The following is an 18,777-nucleotide window of genomic DNA, read 5'->3' on the forward strand; positions in this document are numbered from 1 at the left end:
CTCCAATTCTTCAAGCACTTTCATGACTCAGGGTCCTTCCAGAGGCTGTATTCTCTGCTTGGGGTGTTCTCTCCCTCTGCCTTCTTGCTTCTGCTTTGATAAAGGTTAATTTCTACTCAATGTCCATATTGAATTATAAATGTCACTTTCTCAATAAGGTCTTATGCAACATCTTCCTAGTCTAAATTATGTTTTTCTACTACATTTCCCCAAAGCACTTACCACTTTTTTTCCTACATAACCTTTATCATGGTTTGTTATGACACTTTTGTAATTATGCCTAGTTTAACATAATCTCAAACACTAAACCATATGCTCCGTGACAGTATGAATCTTGTCTATTTGCTAACTACTATATCCATGGGTCCTAAAGCTGTTAAAGATTTGGACTTCCAAGGTAAGTACAATAAGAATGCTTTGCTTGTTTTGTTTGTAATGTTGAGAAAATCTTATTTTAAAGAATAATTTCTAATAAGCAATATGAGATAAATTATATTTCAGAATTAACTACATTTTCAGTTAATAAAGAAAAGTAAAAATTAAAGCAGCTTCAAAACATGAACAAATTGTTACAAAGTACAGCAATATAGCATTATAATACCTGTGATTATTGTAATTTTTGAAATTTTAGTCACTTTTTTTAAAGACTTCACATGGCAGGGGGATTATTAAAAATCAATAAGAAGATTTGTAGTCATTGCATTTCCTCACTTTTTATCCTTTTCAAAGTATTTCATGCAAATATGTGTATTTTTCCACTGCCATACCTTTGAGCCAATGGTTGTTTACTAACAAAATGTCATTTCTTTTGTGGTATAGAAGGCACTGAAATTCAGAACTGGATACTTAAAAAATTTCAAGAGCACAAAAATTTTTGAACTTTTGAAAGTTAGCACTATAGTAAGTTGGGTTAATCTTAGGCAATTATTAGATAAACTATTCAATAGGTTATTTAAATAAAACATTTTTAAGTAAATGACAATAAAAGGAATAAGCAGAAATATTGAGACTATCTACTGAAATATTATTTTCAGTAATTCTATTTTTTCCTAAAATTATACAACACAATTTTACTTAAAACTATATTATTTAAACATATTCTAAAGTATGTTGGGATTTTTATCATACTAAATAATAATCATTGATTTGTGATTACCAGATAATAAAGCTTCTAACTTAAAAAAAAAAAGAAAAAAAAAAACAACTAGTGATATTTAGGAGGGTATATATTATCTTGTTTTAGGGAACAGTTTGCTTATTGGTTGCTTTATTTATTTTGCTTTTAAGTAACCGAAATGGAATACTTTTATGCAAATCCAGGGTTATACATTTAGTATGCAAAACTTGGTAGATGAGAAAATAAGATATTCAGAGCAACATTTTCTCATCAACTTAACCTTTATATTTTTCTTTTCTTATTAAGTACATTTAAAACTGCATGAAATCTGAATTTTTTTGTAATAATTTGAAAATGTGGTTTGGAAAATGAACAATACACCCATGATTATATGATTGTGACTATGCAATTCTTTGTAATTTCCTGTATATAATTTACTCCTTTCTTTATAGAATTTATTTCTAGCTGGTTCAGTTTCACTAAAGGAGCATCTGAAAAAAGGAAGATTCTTTACGCTTTCTAATGTAGCAGGAATATCAGCCTTGATAACACCGTGATAGAAGTTCTAGGACTTAGCTAAATGCCCTACTATTGTCTTCCCCTCCTCTCCTCCTGTTTTCCTACAAATTAAAATCCAGTTGCTCTGTCTGTAAAGCAGTTTTCCAGATGTCTCCAAGTCTAAGTGAAAAAACGACAGATGAAACATAAAAACTGAAAAGGCTTAAAAAATGAAAGCCAGAAAAATGAACCAGGTTGGGCTCAGTGTAGTGTGTACAGTCTTGCCTTAATTTTCTTACCGACACCTGTTAGGATCAATATAAATGATAAAACTCAGATCATTAGTCTTAAAATGAAATTCTATTAAAGAAAATATCACACAGTGTAGCTTTTTAAATGCTCACTCATTCAATTTTGGCACTGCCAAGTCATTAAAAAATAATTTTATAGGTCTGTGCAAGCTGAGCCATGGATATTTGTTTTTCCTAAGATCTTAAATATATAATTTTAAATAGTGGGAAAGATGAGCAATAAAGACTTCCTGCAGATAAGAAAATAAAGGATTACAACTACTATTACTTCAAAAGTGATCAAGGTTTTCTTAGGGCCAAAGAAGAGAGAGAAGCCCTGGAGAACTTGCCAACTCTTCCTTAGCCAGGGATAAATATTACAGAAAAAAGAGAATGTAGGGAATGCTGCTTAGTCATCAAAACATACCATCAACATCCAAACAAATCCTGCTTTTCTTTCTTGCAGGATAATGGATTTTATAATTTGAAATGCAAAAACTGCCAAATCTTAACTCGTGTCGCTAAATATATTAATATGTTATTTTCTCTTTCTAATAAACTGTTGCTTTATTTTTCCTAAAGCAAATTCCTTGAAGCAACTTTCCCACTAATATTTTTATTAGCTAATATTCTGAAATCTTCATACTTAACTCCTGCTCTTCTATTCTCGCTGACTGAAATGATCTTTCCCTCTCCATACACGCTCTCTTTCTTGACAGATAGGCCCTCCTGACCACCTCATTTATACTACACTTTATTTATACCCTCACCGCAACTCCTTATTATATTATTTTAGATTGTTTTCTTTAAAACAAATCACAATTTAAAATTAGTTTTGCTATTTGTATTTGTTAATTTTTTGTCTTCTCTTTCATGAGAACCTATTGGCCCAAATAGCATGAACTGATAGATATACTACAACCTAGTGCTTTGAATATTTTCTGACACATAGCAGGTGCTTACTAAATATTTGATTAATTGCAGCATGTGTATTTTTATAAAGGAAAAGAATAGTGGAGGCAACATTTCATTATTTTATATACAGTTTGCAAGAGCATTTTCTTACTTTATCATTCTTGTTTTTACTTAATAAAAACTTATTTTTATTAACTTTAAAATTTATATTTACTTACATCATTTTACTGACTTTGTTAACATTGATGTTAATGTTTTCTTGCCTCTCCAACAACACTAACCCATGTATTTGTCTTCTCCCTTTTAAGTCCTTCCCAGGAACACTAGGCCTACTGGTATAAAGACAGTGTTACTAGTGTTAGTTGAAACTGAAAGAAAACAAAGAATAAAGAAAGGATTGAAGAAAGGAAGAAAAGAAGAAGGAAGAATTGAAGGAATAAGGCAAGTGTCAAGGAATAATTTTTGATATAATGGATCCATTACAGAGGTTTATTCCAAAGAAACATAAAAAATAACCCACTTAATTGAGCAGTAATTATTTTTTAACTTTCTGCTATTTAAGTTTTTTCTCTGTTCTTATATTTTTATTTTTTATAATATTTTTTATTATATTATGTTAGTCACCATACAGTACATCCCTGGTTTTTTATGTACAGTTCCATGATTCATTACTTGCGTATAACACTCAGTGCACCATGCAATATGTGCCCTCCTTAATACCCATCACCAGCCTATCCCATTCCCCCACCCCCCCTCCTCTCTGAAACCCTCAGTTTGTTTCCCAGAGTCCATAGTCTGTCATGGCTCATTCCCCCTTCTGTTTACCCCCCCTTTCTTCTTCCCTTTCTTCTCCTACCGATCTTCCTACTTCTATGTTCCATAAATGAGTGAAACCATATAATTGTCTTTCTCTGCTTGACTTATTTTGCTTAGCATTATCTCCTTCAATCCCGTCCATGTTGCAGCAAGTGTTGAGAAATCTGCCCATTCTTTTGATGGCTGAGTAATATTCCATTGTATATATGAACCACATCTTCTTAATCCAGTCATCTATTGAAGGGCATCTTGGCTCCTTCCATGATTTAGCTATTGTGGGCAATGCTGCTATGAACATTGGGGTGCATATGGCCCTTCTCTTCACTACGTCTGTATCTTTGGGGTAAATACCCAGTAGTGCAATTGCTAGATCATAGGGTAGCTCAATTTTTAACTTTTTAAGGGACCTCCACACTGTTTTCCAAAGTGGCTGTACCAACTTGCATTCCCACCAACAATGGCAGAAATTGACAAGGCAGGAAATAACAAATGTTGGAGAGGATGTGGAGAAAGGGGATCTCTGTTCTTTTAAAAAAAAAATAATGCACAGTAAAATTAACTTTTTTCTTTTGATGCACAGTCTGGGCTTTGGCTCATCTATCAATCTGTGTAAGCACCGTGGATATTTACAGGATTTGAAGTGGTTCTGTCACCCCTTAGAAAACCTCATGCTGTTCCTCTGTAGTCAAACCCTCTCACCACCACTAACCCCTGGAAACCACCGATCTGTTCTTTTCCTTATAGATTTGCCTTTTCTGGGATATAATACCGATAGGCCAATATACTACATAACTATTTGAGACTTGACTCAGTCAGCATACTTTTGAGATTCATCCATGTAGCGTTTACCTGAAGTTTGTTCTCTTTTATTAATGTGTAGCATTTCACCATATGGATAAGTAACAGTGTATGTCCCATTTAAGGACATATTGGCTGATTCCCATTTTTGGTTATTATGAATAAAGTTGCATAAACATTCATAGACAAGTTTTTACATGTGCATAAATTTTTACTTCCCTGAGGTAAAAAAACTAGAAATTGCTTAAAAACTAGAATTGCAAAATAGTAAGGCAACTCTATGCCCAGTTTTATAAGAAATTGCCTAACTGTTAACTTTGTTGCATTTGTATTAAAACAGTGATGAATGTTGCTGATGCTCTACGTCTTGTCAGTAATGCTAACTCTGTGTGCGCGTGCGTGTCACCGTTCTAAGAGGTGTGCTGCGGGATCTCATTGATGGTACCATTTTTCATTTCCCCACTGACTGCTTAGGCTGAGCATCTTGTTGTCTGCTTATTTGCCATCCTGTATACCTGCTTTGTTGCTGCACCTTTACATATATTTTGAAATTGAGTTGTTTACTATTGATGAGTTTTCAGAATTCTTTACATATTCTAGATAGAATTACCTTGCTTGATATCTGACTTGCAAATATTTCCTCCTAGTCTGTTGTTTGTCTTGAGATTTTCTTAAGGATACATTTGGTATAGCAAACATTTTTAATTTTGATGAAGTCCTAATTACCATTTTATTCATTTATAGATCATGCATTTGGTACCACATCTAAAAACTCTTTGTCTAACCCAAGGTTACACAAATATTCTCATGTTTTTCTCACTGAAGTTTTATAGTTATACATTTTAGAATTCAATATATGATCATTTTGAGTAGGATGTGAGGTATAGGTCAAGATTCACTTAAAAAGAAACATGAAAATCTCTAAGTGTGCTCATTTGCTTAAAAAAAAAACTATCCTTTTTTCATTGATTGCCTTTTCACTTTTGTTGATAATCTATTGACCATATCTGTTTAGGCCTATTTCTAGAATCTGTTCTACATCTATATGTCTGTCCTTTTGCTAATACCACATTTTCTTTACTACAATAGCTTTATTGTAAATCTTGTATCAGGTAGTATGAGTCCTATAATTTTTTTCTTTTCCAAAATTGGTTTGGCTATTTTATGTCTTTTCCCTCTTCAAAAATTTTTAAAATGTCTATAAAAACTTGCTGGGATTTTTTTCAGGAATTGCATTTAATGTACATATCAATTTAGGTAAAATTAACATCTTAAGGATGTTGAGACTTCTAATTTATGATACATGCCTTTCCAATTATTTTGGTCTTCCTTTGTTCCTTTTTCAGGATTTTTACTTATCAGCATACAAATCATGCACATATTTGTAAGACTTATATCTACAAACTTCATTTTGCTGGAGCAATTGAAAATATTTTTAAAAAAGTATTTCTAATCATTGATTAGTAGCAATTAGAAATATGATCTCGGGTGCCTGGGTGACTCAGTTAAGCATCTGCCTTTGGCTCAGGTCATGATCTCAGGCTCCTGGGATTAAGTCCCACATCACTGGGCTTTCTGCTCAGTGGGGAGTCAGCTTCTCCCTTTCCCTCTACCCCTTTCCCCCACCCTTTGTGCTCCCTCTCTTGATCTCTTTCTCTTTCAAATAAATAAAATCTTTTTTTTTTTTTTTTAAAGAAATATAATTGTACTTGGCAGCTTGGCCTTGCTAAACTCACTCATTAATTTTAGGGACTCAAAACTTACTAGTTTTAGGAACTCTTGGGTAGATTTCTTGAAATTTCAATTAAGAATTGTATCTGCAAATAGAAACAGTTTTATTTCTTCCTTTACAAACTGTAATTTTTTTTTCCTTATTACACTCACCAGGACTTTAAGAACTATATTGAATAATACTGAGAGTATAAATCCCTGCCTTGATCATGATCCTATGGTAAAAACATTTAGTCTTGCACCCTAGGATGCTATCTGTAGGTTTTTGCTAATGCCATTCATCAGGTTCAGAAATTTCTTTCTCTTCCTAGGTTATCTTAGATGTTGAATTTTGTTAAATACTTCTGCATCAGTTGATAGGGCCATGTTTTTTAAAATTATTATTTAGTCTATTAAAACAGTGAATTACATTGATCGATTTTGAAATGGGAAACTGGCTTAATATTCTAGATAATCCCTATTTGGAGACAATTGATTTCATGTATTTCTGGATTCAGTTTGTTAATATGTTATTAGGGATTTAGTTCCTATGTTTATAAAGGATATTAGTCAGTAGTTTTCTTTCCTTTAATGACTTTGGATGACTTTGGTATCAGGGTAATGCTGGCCTCATTAAAGGATTTGTGAAGAATTTATTTACCATTTATTTTCAAAAGTGATTATATGCAATTGCTATTGACTTAAAAAATATTTGATAGAATTTGCCATCAAGGCATCAGATTTTCTTTTTCAGAAGGTATTTAATCATGAAATAAATTTCTTTATAGAGATGGCACTATTCAGGTTATCTGGTTATTCTTGTGTGAGTTTTGATAGTTACTGGCTTTCAAGAAATTTATGGTCCATTACATTGAAGTTGTTGAATTTATGCACATGGAGTTGTTCATAGTATTCTACTACTTTATATTCCTCTATGTAATATCCCTTTTCATATCTGTGTGAACTGTATAGATATCTTTCTTTCATTCCTACATTAGTTTATGTCTTTTGTCTCTTGTTGTTAATTGTTTTTCAACTTGGCTAGAGTTTATCAATTTCATTAATCTTTTCAACGAACCAGTTTAGAGGCTTATTGATTTCCTCCATTGTTTGTGATTTTCTATTTCACTGATTTCTGCTATTTATTTATTTATTTATTTATTTATTTATTTATTTTTTTATATTTTTCCTGTTTGCTTTGGGTTTGCTTTTCTCTTCTCTATTCTAGTGTCTGAAGGTAGAGCTTATATTACTGATATGAAACCTTTCTTATTTTCTAATATAAGCATGTAATGTTATAAACGCCCCGTCAAGATCCTTTTAGCTGCATCTCATACATTTTGGTATGTGTATCCTTATTTTGTTCTCTTTGAACTATTTCTAATTTTCCTTAAGACTTTCCTTTTACCAATGTATTATTTATATGTCTTGTTGATCCTTCAACTAATTGTGAGACATTCCATATGTTTTCCTGGTATTGATTTCTAACTTAATTTCATTATGGTCAGGGAGCATAATTCATTAAGGTTTGTTTCACAAATATTATGCACTTCAAAATACTATGTATTCTATTTGATATAATAGAGTTATATAAATATCAATGAGTTCAAATCAATTGATAATATTTCTCAAATCTCTATCCTTACTGATTATCTATGTACTTTTCTAATCTATTGCTTTTAATACAGTATTGAAGTTTCTTGCTACAATTGTGGATTTGCTCTTTTCTCCTTTAGTTTTACTAGTTTTTTACCTCATGTAATTTGTACCTCTATTGTTAGGTTTATATATAATAAAGTTATTGTATCTTCTTAGTAAAATAACTTTTTTATTATTGTCAATGCCCAGAAAAGTCTACTACTATGAAGTCTATATTGCTTGATACAAATATGGCCCCTACTGCTTTCTTTTGCTTAATGTTTGCATGGTATATGTTTATCTATCTTTTCCCACTTAACCTATTTATATCATTATATTTAAAGTGGGGTTTTTATATCTAGCTTAGAGCTGGCTCTCTCTTATTTGTCTAAACAATCCCCATCTTTTAATTGGTTTGTAGAGACCATTTACATTTAATTTAATTATTAATATGTTTGGACTTAGATCTGCCCACTCATTCATTACTTGTTTTCTGTGTGTCCTCTTTTTTTGTTGTTCTGTTTCCTCTTTCCAGCTTTCAATTTTGATTATTTAAATATTTTTAGTATTCTATTTTATCTATTGACTTTGTAACCATAACTATGAATAGTTTTTTTTTCCCCCCCATTGGTTGCTTTAGAGATTATAAGATACATTCTAAACTCTTCACAATGTCAAGGATGATGGAGTGTCCAAGATTTTGCCTCATGAAACAGCAAGCAGCATGAACTTTATATTCACATCTGCTCCCCTTTCCTCTCAAATCCCACAGAGGCTACATGAAGAGCCCAGATGGATGCTGTGCACACACTGGGTTTGCACTGTTGCTGAAAAAGTGAGAGATGGGGAATTCACATTTTTATAATAGCCACAAGCATACTTCCCAGGATGGAGATATTATTTTAGCATACTGGAACAAGTAAACCTGTCTTCTGCTCTGGTTAGATACACTGTATTTGTCTTCAAGGCTGTTCAGTATACAAGCATTCTTAAAGAGATATTCTGAAACAATAACTCTGCTCACAAAATATAAAAACACAAAAGACCCACAGACAATTGTTTCCAAAAATAGCCATCCCTCATTTCAATTATATCTCAGCTTCTGTCAAGTTTTCTCATGATACATCCCTCTGTTGGTCACTCTGATTAATGTGAAGTACAGAGTAATTTAATTGGCCTTATTCAGTATTTAATTAAGGCTACTATCAAGAGGACTCCAAAAGCAGGTTAATACCAGTCTTCAGTATCGACCTAAATCATGCTTCTCAGAGTTTTTGAACCAACCAGGTAAACAAAGCCCATAAAACATCACAGTTTTCTTAAATTTCTGTATTGACCTTTCTACCTGGCCTGATGCATCAATCTAGGTACAGTAGTATGTATTAGCTATTGCACATACTGTTTTGGCCCTTAAAGAGGAAAACAAGGTAAATCCTCTCATTCATAACAACACTGACCAGCGAGTTGAGCCTGATATGAATGACTTTCAGTGCTGAGGTAATGCCATTGATAAACACAGCTGAAGTCAAGGATATATTTCATACCACTTTATCAACTTCAACACTCTTCTTGTAGGGAAAACTGCTTACAGGGTGGATGTAGATGATTCAGTTATCTAGGAACTTTCTTAAGGACCATTTTGGAGAGATATCCAGAGTCTTCTGTTAGTGTTTCCTTAAGAATCAGGAAGTCTTTTATGAAAACCCCTAAGGTGTATGTCACCTTGTTTGGGAGAGGGAGACAAATTCATGCGGGGCTCCCAGAGTGCAATCTCGAAGGAACACATGATGACATCACACCCAAGGAAGAAACTGTGATATTTTGCTTGCTTATTTGTTTGTTTTACAAGTGTTGGGACCTATATCATTAAGGGTCATAGGTTTAAAGTTACTCTTAACAGGTCTTCTGACTGGCTCATAAGCCAAAGTATTCCAGCAGGGGTGGGACTATGGTGAGACAAGTAGGGTGACTGGGGTGCAAAATGTAAGGAGTTATTTATTTTCAGGTTCTAGTGCTAGTGCTGGTCATGGGTTTTAATTAAGTTCAAATAATTGAGTCTAGTTCTTTTTTTTTTTTTTAATTTTTAAAAGAATTTTTGAGGGGCTGCCTGAAAGCAATCAGCCCAATCTATCTTATTTATCTACCCCAGAAGCTCTGTGACATTTGCTCACCCCAAGGAATGACAGAGTGACAGCTATAAGAATCGGGATGAAGAAGACATCTGGAAGTGCTGAAAGGTATTTCGAGTGGGAGGTTCAGAAAATAAGGCTATCCCCTGTTGTTTCTAACAGAATTCTTAGAAATATTAAAGGGAATGTTGATTAAATAGTGGTCTTGAGTCATCAGGCAGAAAATAACATATCTAAAAGTCATTTAAAGTTAAGATGCTTGTAATAATTTGGAAGAACCACATCAGGGAGTTTGTTTTTGTGAGGAAATCTTCAGGGGCTTCTTTTGAGTCTAGAATGGAAGATACAAGGGAGAAAAAAAATACATAGAAAATGCACTGCTCTTTTGTTTGTACTTTGTGTTCTGGTTTCCTTTCCTAATTTATCTTTTGCCATTTACTTTTCAGAACACTCAGACAGTTACTCCATATATTCTATTTTGGTTTTGATAGTCAGCATTGTTATAATTTAAAAAACACAAAGTATAGGGTGTCAAGTTAAATTTTAATTTCAAAGAAACAACTATTTTGTTACAATGAGTTTGTCCAAAATACTGTAAGGAGCACACTTTTACTTAAAAAAAAAAAAATGTTGTTTATCTGAAATTAAAACTTAACTGGATGCTCTATATTTTGTGTATGGAATCTGTGAGAGAGACTGAATGGAGTAGAATTATACCATCTTAAAATCAAAACCAAAGCTGTATACCAAAACACTGCTTTTATAACCAGAAATGTAAATACTCAAACTCTTAAACAGTAATACTTAGACAAATTATTTTTGGTACATTTGCTTGATAGAATACATGTGGTCTTTTTAAAAAAGTATCAGAAGAACATTTGATTACATACTAAAATGTTCATACTTCACTACAGGAAGAGGTGTTTTACCATAGCTACCTAGCCAGACAGGTAGACAGATCGATAGATATGTTCTCCTGTACTCTTGGTATGTGCCTGCTGAAACAAAATTTAAATAAGATCCTGAGTCTTATGTCTAAATTTCAATTTAAAAAACCTCATCATACTTAGAACAAAGAAGATCTCAAACTGGATGAGAAAAGATAATCAAGAGTTGCCACCATCAAGATGGCAGAAATGTTGGAATTACCTGACAATCATTTTAAGGTGTGAATCATAAAAATGCTTTAACAAACATTTATGAAATGCACTGGAAAAAAAATTAAATATAGAAATTCTCAGCAAAGAAACAAATAAACAAAAAAAAAATTACAAAGAGTCAAAGAGAAACTTAGTGTGTAATACAATAGGAAAACCAATGAATGGGTTCAATAGCAGAATGGAGAGAACACAGAATCAGTGAACTTAAAAACTTAACAATGGATATTACCCAATGTGAACAATGACAAGAAAATGAAATGGAAAATAAAAAGTGAAGAGAGTCTCCAGGACATATGGGACTATAACAAAAAGTCTGGCAATCATGACACTGGAGTTCCTCCTTTTATAAGGAAAAAGACAACATGGTTGAAAAAGCATTTGTGGAAATAATGATAGAGAAAGCATCAAATATGGTGGATAAACTAAAATTAGAAATTTAGGAAGATAAGTAAACCTCAAATAGAATAATTACACTCAAGAAAATTCACACCAAGACACAAACAGTCAAACTTATGAAAATTAAAGACAAAAAAAATAATAATCTTGAAAACAACCAGAGAGAAATGATACATTCCTTATAGGAGAAAAAACTTGAAATGATAGTGGATTTCTCAGCAGAAGGAACATGTCCTAAGAAGTGACACAGTATTTTTCAAGTGATGAAAAAAAAAGAACTCTGAACCTGGGATTCTATATCCTACACAAATGAAGAAGAAATCAAGACCTTCTAAGATGTGGGAAAACTAAGAGAATTTCTCACAAGTACATGTAACCTGAAATAATGGCTAAATGAAGTTCTCCAAAGAGAAATAAAGTGATAACAGAAAGAAAATATGAACATCAGAAGCAAAGAACTACCACGAACAGAGAAAAGAAATTAGTAAATACAAAATAATTTCCTTTCTACAGTTTTCTAAATTATATTTGAAATTGAAGCAAAAATTATAATCTTATCTTATTTTTTCTCAATGTTTATAGACAATATTTTATTAAGAGTGGGGGAGGGTAAATAGATATAAAGAGAGGTAATGTTTCAACACTGCAATTCATCTGGTAGAGTGTTGACATCAGCAGGCTTTGATAAGTTTTATATATATATATATCATACATATATGTTATTCCTGGACTGGCCACTTGAAAAGATATACAAAGAGATGTTTAAAAACTTTATAGATAAATTAAAATGGAATTCTAAAAAAAATGTTTAAGTGACCTACAATAATGCAGAAAAAAGAAAACAGTGATATTTTTAAAAAGAAAGATGATAACAATAAAAAAGGCAAATGTAAGCCTTATATCAACAGTTACATTATGTATAAAGAATCTAAAAATATAAATTAAAAGCCAGTGGTTGGCAGAGTGGATAAAAAAATCATGACTAAACTATATGATGGCTGTAGAAACTCACTTGAAATATAATGAGATTTGTAGGTTGAAAGAAAATGATGTAAAAGATACAATATGCAAACAACAATCAAAAGAAGCAAGAGTGGCTACATTAATATCAGGTAAAATAGACTTCATATAAAAGACAAATGCTATGGAAAGAGGGCTATTACATAATTTTTAAAGGGTTAATCCACCAAGAAGATATGACAATCTTAAATGTGTACATGCAAAAAAAAAAAAAAAAAAGCAGAAGAAATTCCAGTTAGTTAACATACAGTGTAATATTAGTTTCAGGTGTAGAATTTAGTGATTCATCACTTACATGCAACACCAAGTGAAAAATGATAAAATTTAAATGAGAATTAGACAAATCCACAGTTAAAGTGGGAGACTTCAACATCCTTCTCTATACATGTGATAAAAAATGACACAGAACTATATACACACACATTGTACCAATGTCAACTCTTGGTTTTGATATTATATTCTAGTTACATAAGATATAAGATGCAACCATTGGGGGAAAACTGCATGAAGGCCCTTTCTGTACTATCTTTGCAACTTGCTGTGAATCTATAATTACATTCAATTGTCATTATTCATGATAATTCTGTTCTATAAAGTCACCCTGAGCCCTAAATAAGCAAATACGAACCAATGTCTCTGGAGGAAATTCAGGGTTAGGCTCCTGGGAGCTTCTGGTCACATTCCACAAGTGATTAATACATAACCTTGTTTAATGTATGTTCTTCCTGTTTAAATACATCTTATTTAATATGAAGTTCTTTAAAATAATTATACAAAGTATTTATTTATCATAAAATAGTAACTTAGAAGGTTTCAATGATTTCCTGATGCAGGGTAACACACCCATGAATTTCCTTGTCTTTTAGCTTCAGAACAATACTGTCTATTACATTTTCTAATCAGTCATCATTTCATGAATCTAGAAATGTAGCCACTTTTCCATCTTTTTCATACTTTCATCACAAACAACGTTTTTAGAAGTTACTTCCCAGAGCAGCTTCCCATACAGACTGGCAAAATTTTCGCTCTCTCTCTCTCTCTCTCTTTTTTTTTTTTTGAATGGACCATATTGTCAATTACCACTCAGGGCCACTAGCACTGTAACTCATGCCTGAACCGAGCTAACCTAACACAACATATTTTCTCTCTAAGGCACATCATGACATTCTCGTGCTCAGGAACACTAGACAGTACTTCAACACACTACATTTGGGGGGCAGTTTAAACAACAAAATCACTAGCAAAAAGTACAAAAATGCAAAAAAAACCCAAAAACATGGCACAAAATAGACCATGGAAAGGACACTCGAGTATGAGAGCTCAAACAAGAAGGCAGAGTGTCGCCTTGTTTAGGGAACGTGCGTTTGAGGACTCAAAGCATTTGTTATTCTGTGCGTGTCCACAAATGATCAAGAACTGTGAGTATTGATTTTGAGGCTGCAAATAATGTTAAAAAGAGAAAAACGGTGATTACCAGGGCCTAGGGTAAGGGGGTAATGGGGAACTGTTGGTTAAGAGATACAAAGTTTTAGTTATGCAAGAATAAGTTCTGTAGATCTCAGGTATAGCATAGTGACTTTAGGTAACAATATTGTAGAGCATACTTTTTTTTTAATAAGAATTTTTTATTATGTTATGTTAGTCACCATAAGTACTTGAATTATCTTTAGAGGGTAAATCCTAAGTGATCTCACCACACAGTCATACACAAGAAGTAACTAGGTGAGGGGATGGAAATGTTAATTACCTTGAGTGTGGTGATTACTTCACAGTGTATGCAGATATCAAATCATCAGGTTATACACCTTAAACGTACACAGTAAAAATACTGAGTGGATGAATTTGCAAATACAGATTCCTCAAGGAAAGAGGAAGGACTACTCCAAATTATAGAGCTAAAAACTTAACGATTAAAAAATAAGTGACTGGAGATTGCTGTGCATGAACATCTCACTACCATTCAAAACACAAACCAGCTAGTGGCCTCTCCTGGAATTGTCCAATGCATAATAAGCACAATTATACACAGCGACCATGGGCATTGCATATTCGAGGAGTACATGGCACACAGTTCCACCGTATTTGTAACTGCTAAATTGAAAGCATTCGAGACAGACATCCCTACTGTGGGAACTGCTGAGCAACAAAGGTGAGGCAACAAGTCATTGCACATTATTAAAAAATTCACAGATGTGTTATTTTGGAAAGTGGTCAGGAAACACAAAGCTAAACTGAAGAAACATTCAAAGGAAATCCTTGTCAATTCATGTGGTCCAGTGCTAGTGGGAGAACAGCTTTTAAAAAGTGAGCTATTCTATTATTAAATAGCCTTTTCCGTGTTGGATTTTTTTTAAGTTAGTAAAAAGTGATCAGTACTGGCAGAGTAGATATTAATGAGCTGCAGCAACTGTGGTTTAGCCTTAGAAACTAAAAGGTAAGCAACATATGTGCACTTCCTACAGAGTAAATAAATTAAGCAATTAAATGTGTTTTTCTAAGATCCTTGTCACTTTCCAGTAGATATTAACTCCAAGACAAATAAATTATGAATAAGACAAATGATATTTAGCTAGTGCAAATGTTTATGTTGGAAAATGAAGGATCAGGAAAAAGAAAAAGTAATATGCCCTTTAGGTTTGGCTTAGAAAACAAATTATGTGAAATAACAAAAATATCTTCAGCAAAGATCACTGATGCTTTATAATCAGTTGATGTCAGTCAGCATGGCTATAGAGAGATGGAAAAGAAATCTAAGATAGTAGTCATTAAAATAAAGCTCTTATTAGTTGCCAATGTCTTTATCCACTTACTTTGTCACACATAGGCAAATAAAGGAGATTATGATTTGTTCTTTTAAAAAAGGTTTTAAGTGTGTGGTAACATTTTAGTGACACACTCTTCTGTAACGAATTTAATTAACTACAAGCCCTGGGTTTATTACTGATAATTATCCTACCATTGCTTGCAAAATATACCTGTGGCTAATTCCATTATACTTGTAAGGCAACAGCCCTCTTGAAGATCAATATTCCGTTTATATGTCTGATTTCTGCTGCTGGGTAGGCCTGATTAATTAAGCTTAGTGTCACATAATTTTATTTAATGGATTTAAAACAGGAAAACTTCAGGTCACAGAGAATAGACAGTGATTTCACAGTTCAAAGGTTAGCATTAATGCATTTCAGTTAATATACTAAAATTAGTAATAGCAAGTAGTCATCCCTTGTTAGGTAACTTTTCCACTCTTAACCATGTGAAAAGAAAATGTTCTCAATATATACGTTACTTCAATTGCTAGATCAGTGATTTCACAATGGAGACAATTATATATTTGTGTCTGAACTACTGAAAGAACTTGAACTTTCTCAATTATGTATTTTGTCATCGTTAGTTAAAAACAATCTATATGTGCATTGTATCCTACACCATGAGTTTCTTAAATAACACAGACATCCTTTGAAATAATTAGGGTGAAGTCCAGACTGATTAATGAAATCTAAATTAAAATATTTAAGAAGGGACGTAGTTTCATTACTGTTTTATCTCATCACTGAGTCTCTAATGCTTTCGATTTAGCAGTTACAAAATACAAAAGCATTCAAAAATACTTTTGAACTGCATGTAATGTTGCTAAGCAATTATGAGGATTTAAAATATTTTGTTCCTCAAGAAGTGGGCTTAGTAGTTTTTCATAGAATTTCGTGAAAATCATTAAATTGCATGGTGTACTTCCTTCATCAAATAGTAATGACAGCAATCAAAACTAAAACACTCAAATAATGCATATAGTATGTCAGGCACTTCATGAGCTTTACATATATTCCTTTATTTAATCCTCAGAGAAACCTTATGAGATAGGCAATATAGTCACACTCATTTTACAATTGAAGAAACGGAGGCACAGTAAGATTCAATAACTTCCCCAAGGTCATATAGCTAGTTAGTGGTAAGTTCAAGATGAAAATCCTTACTGCCTTGCTTTAGAGCTCATGTTTCATATCTACACTTTCTTTCCCAAACATTTAGTAACATTTCTGGTAAATTTTAGATCCTGGGCAAGAACTGTCCTCCTGTTTTTATACTTTTTGCCCTGACTCCATTTGATATTTGATGCCCCTATAAATAACCAGTCAGGGAGGAGGTCATTTTTAAACTTTTCAGGAGGCGGGGTACCCTGTAAATGTGAGTGGACCCACATACTAATTTGCGAGACAAATATGTGAATATATACATAAATAGGTCCTTTACACATTTTCATAAATTTAGTCTACAGGCTGCCTGAAGCTTACCTCACAGAGTCCAGTTTAACAACTCTTCCCTATGACCAACTCTGCTGGTCCTGTCTTTATTTAAAATTTTGATATTCTATCAATCATGGATGTCTTTGCATTAAATTTGATTTTTTGAAATGCATTAACACCTTTTCTTGATTATATAGGGTTTTTGTGTAGTTTTGTTTTACTTTGTTTTGGTGTGCAGCCCAGGAATAGGTGAATGAGGCACTGGTGCTCCAGCCTTACAGGCCAAACTTTGAAACAACAGATTTTATTTTGTCCAACAAAGGCAAGGAAAGCTGACTTCTAAGGTCCCTGGTTCTCTGTATATTACTGATCATGTGAATATAAACAGGTGAAGTTTATGGCCAATTTATCCTTAATACAGTAGACTAATAGCTCAATGATTAGTTATTCCTAAATTCCTCATCTTGATGTAATAAAAAAATATTAAAATAAAAAGGACCTATTTCATAAAATACTATTTTTATAAAATTTAAATATTTAAGATGGCAAGTGAGATTCTGTCATTACTAATGTATTTTCAGTTTCTGAAAAGAAAAATAAGTTCTTATGTAACATAATGATTTGGGATTACTCATATGTTTCAGAATACCACATGTTTAATGCTCATTAATGATTACCTATGATTAAAACCTATGAATGACTCATCATTTCCACTTGTACCACTCAACTATAAAATATTCTGTAACAAATCACTGGCATTGTTGCTGAGCCTTAACCCATAGACTTTTGTCCCTGATAAAATCTTAAAGCCCACATACTGGTACAAATTTTCTACCCAAAAATCCACGTACCATACCTAATGAGAGGTCATTAATCTATCAGTCTTTAATATAGGACTATGAATTATTTCATAAGCATTCTATGACAGCAATTTGAAAGAAGAAAACAAAATGAAATTAGAAGAAATTGTGGGGGCACACTAAATTATTAGCTGATGAGAGCCATCTAGTCTTGGCGAGGTATTACAGAAGGAGGTTCTAGAGAGAAAAGGGGACAGGTTAAGGGGTTTAAAACCTGAGGAGCACACACCTAAAAAAGACCTTGGGATAAACAAGGAGAAATATGCTATAATTGTTTCTAAACACTTAGGTTCAATGATTGTCATTAGTGTATGCATTCATTTTGTAATGTAACACTTATTTTTATAAAACAAGATTGCAATGGAATACCTTTGATAGTCAAATAAAGAAAAAAGACAGCATTGGTTATTTATGACTGCAGAATGTAAACTCAGGAATAATACTTGCTGAGCATGAGAGGATAGTGAAAACTTATGAGTAATCAGAGATTTCATTTAACTTGTACAAGCCACCAAAATATTAAATACCTGGAAACCAATATAACTTAGAAATGGATTATAAATCTCTAAGGCTTTGGCTTTGTTAGAACAGGTATATAATTTATACTCTTGGTTTATTGGGAATACTGACTTTTGTATACTCATTAACATTCCTATATTTAGTATGAATACAAGCCTATTTTGAATGTATCCCTAATAGGACATGAATGTGAGATTGAGAACAAGAGGGAGGGAGGAAGGGAGCACAGAGCACAACCACCAGAATTTCTTCCTTTTTTACATATGATTTTCTGAAGAAATGTAATTGGCTTGATATTTATGCACTCATTCATTCATCAGATATTTATTGATTGTCAAATGATCTAAAATTTCTCTGCTTAGACTATTTGGGTTTGAACTCACATTATTGTTTTTCTGCTGAAACTGGTAAAGTTTTATTAAAAAGTTTCTGGTCACTTTACATAAAAAAACAAAATAAAATTATTTCACAATTGTAAAAAACATAGAGAAAAGAATATTCTCTGTGGAAGTTGGTATAATTGTGTTTCACTTTGGTGAGAAAAATCTAGGAGGAATGATGGGTGCCACTTCTGGGTGGAAGTTCAAACAACTGACACGTGCTTCACATGATGTTTTCCCTCTGCCGCAAGACTGGTGGCAGGACTTCTCCCGTCTAAGTGTCAGAGTGA

At 32.7% G+C, this 18,777-nt stretch overlaps 1 pseudogene; it reads left to right on the forward strand.

Annotated features, from left to right (window-relative positions):
* The first annotated feature begins 360 nt into the window (after window positions 1-360).
* The window catches only part of LOC113254976 (40S ribosomal protein S20-like), a 36,263-nt pseudogene continuing 17,846 nt past the window's right edge, over window positions 361-18,777 (forward strand).

This window comes from Ursus arctos, unplaced genomic scaffold, assembly GCF_023065955.2.
Source record: "Ursus arctos isolate Adak ecotype North America unplaced genomic scaffold, UrsArc2.0 scaffold_5, whole genome shotgun sequence".
Lineage (NCBI taxonomy): Eukaryota > Metazoa > Chordata > Mammalia > Carnivora > Ursidae > Ursus > Ursus arctos.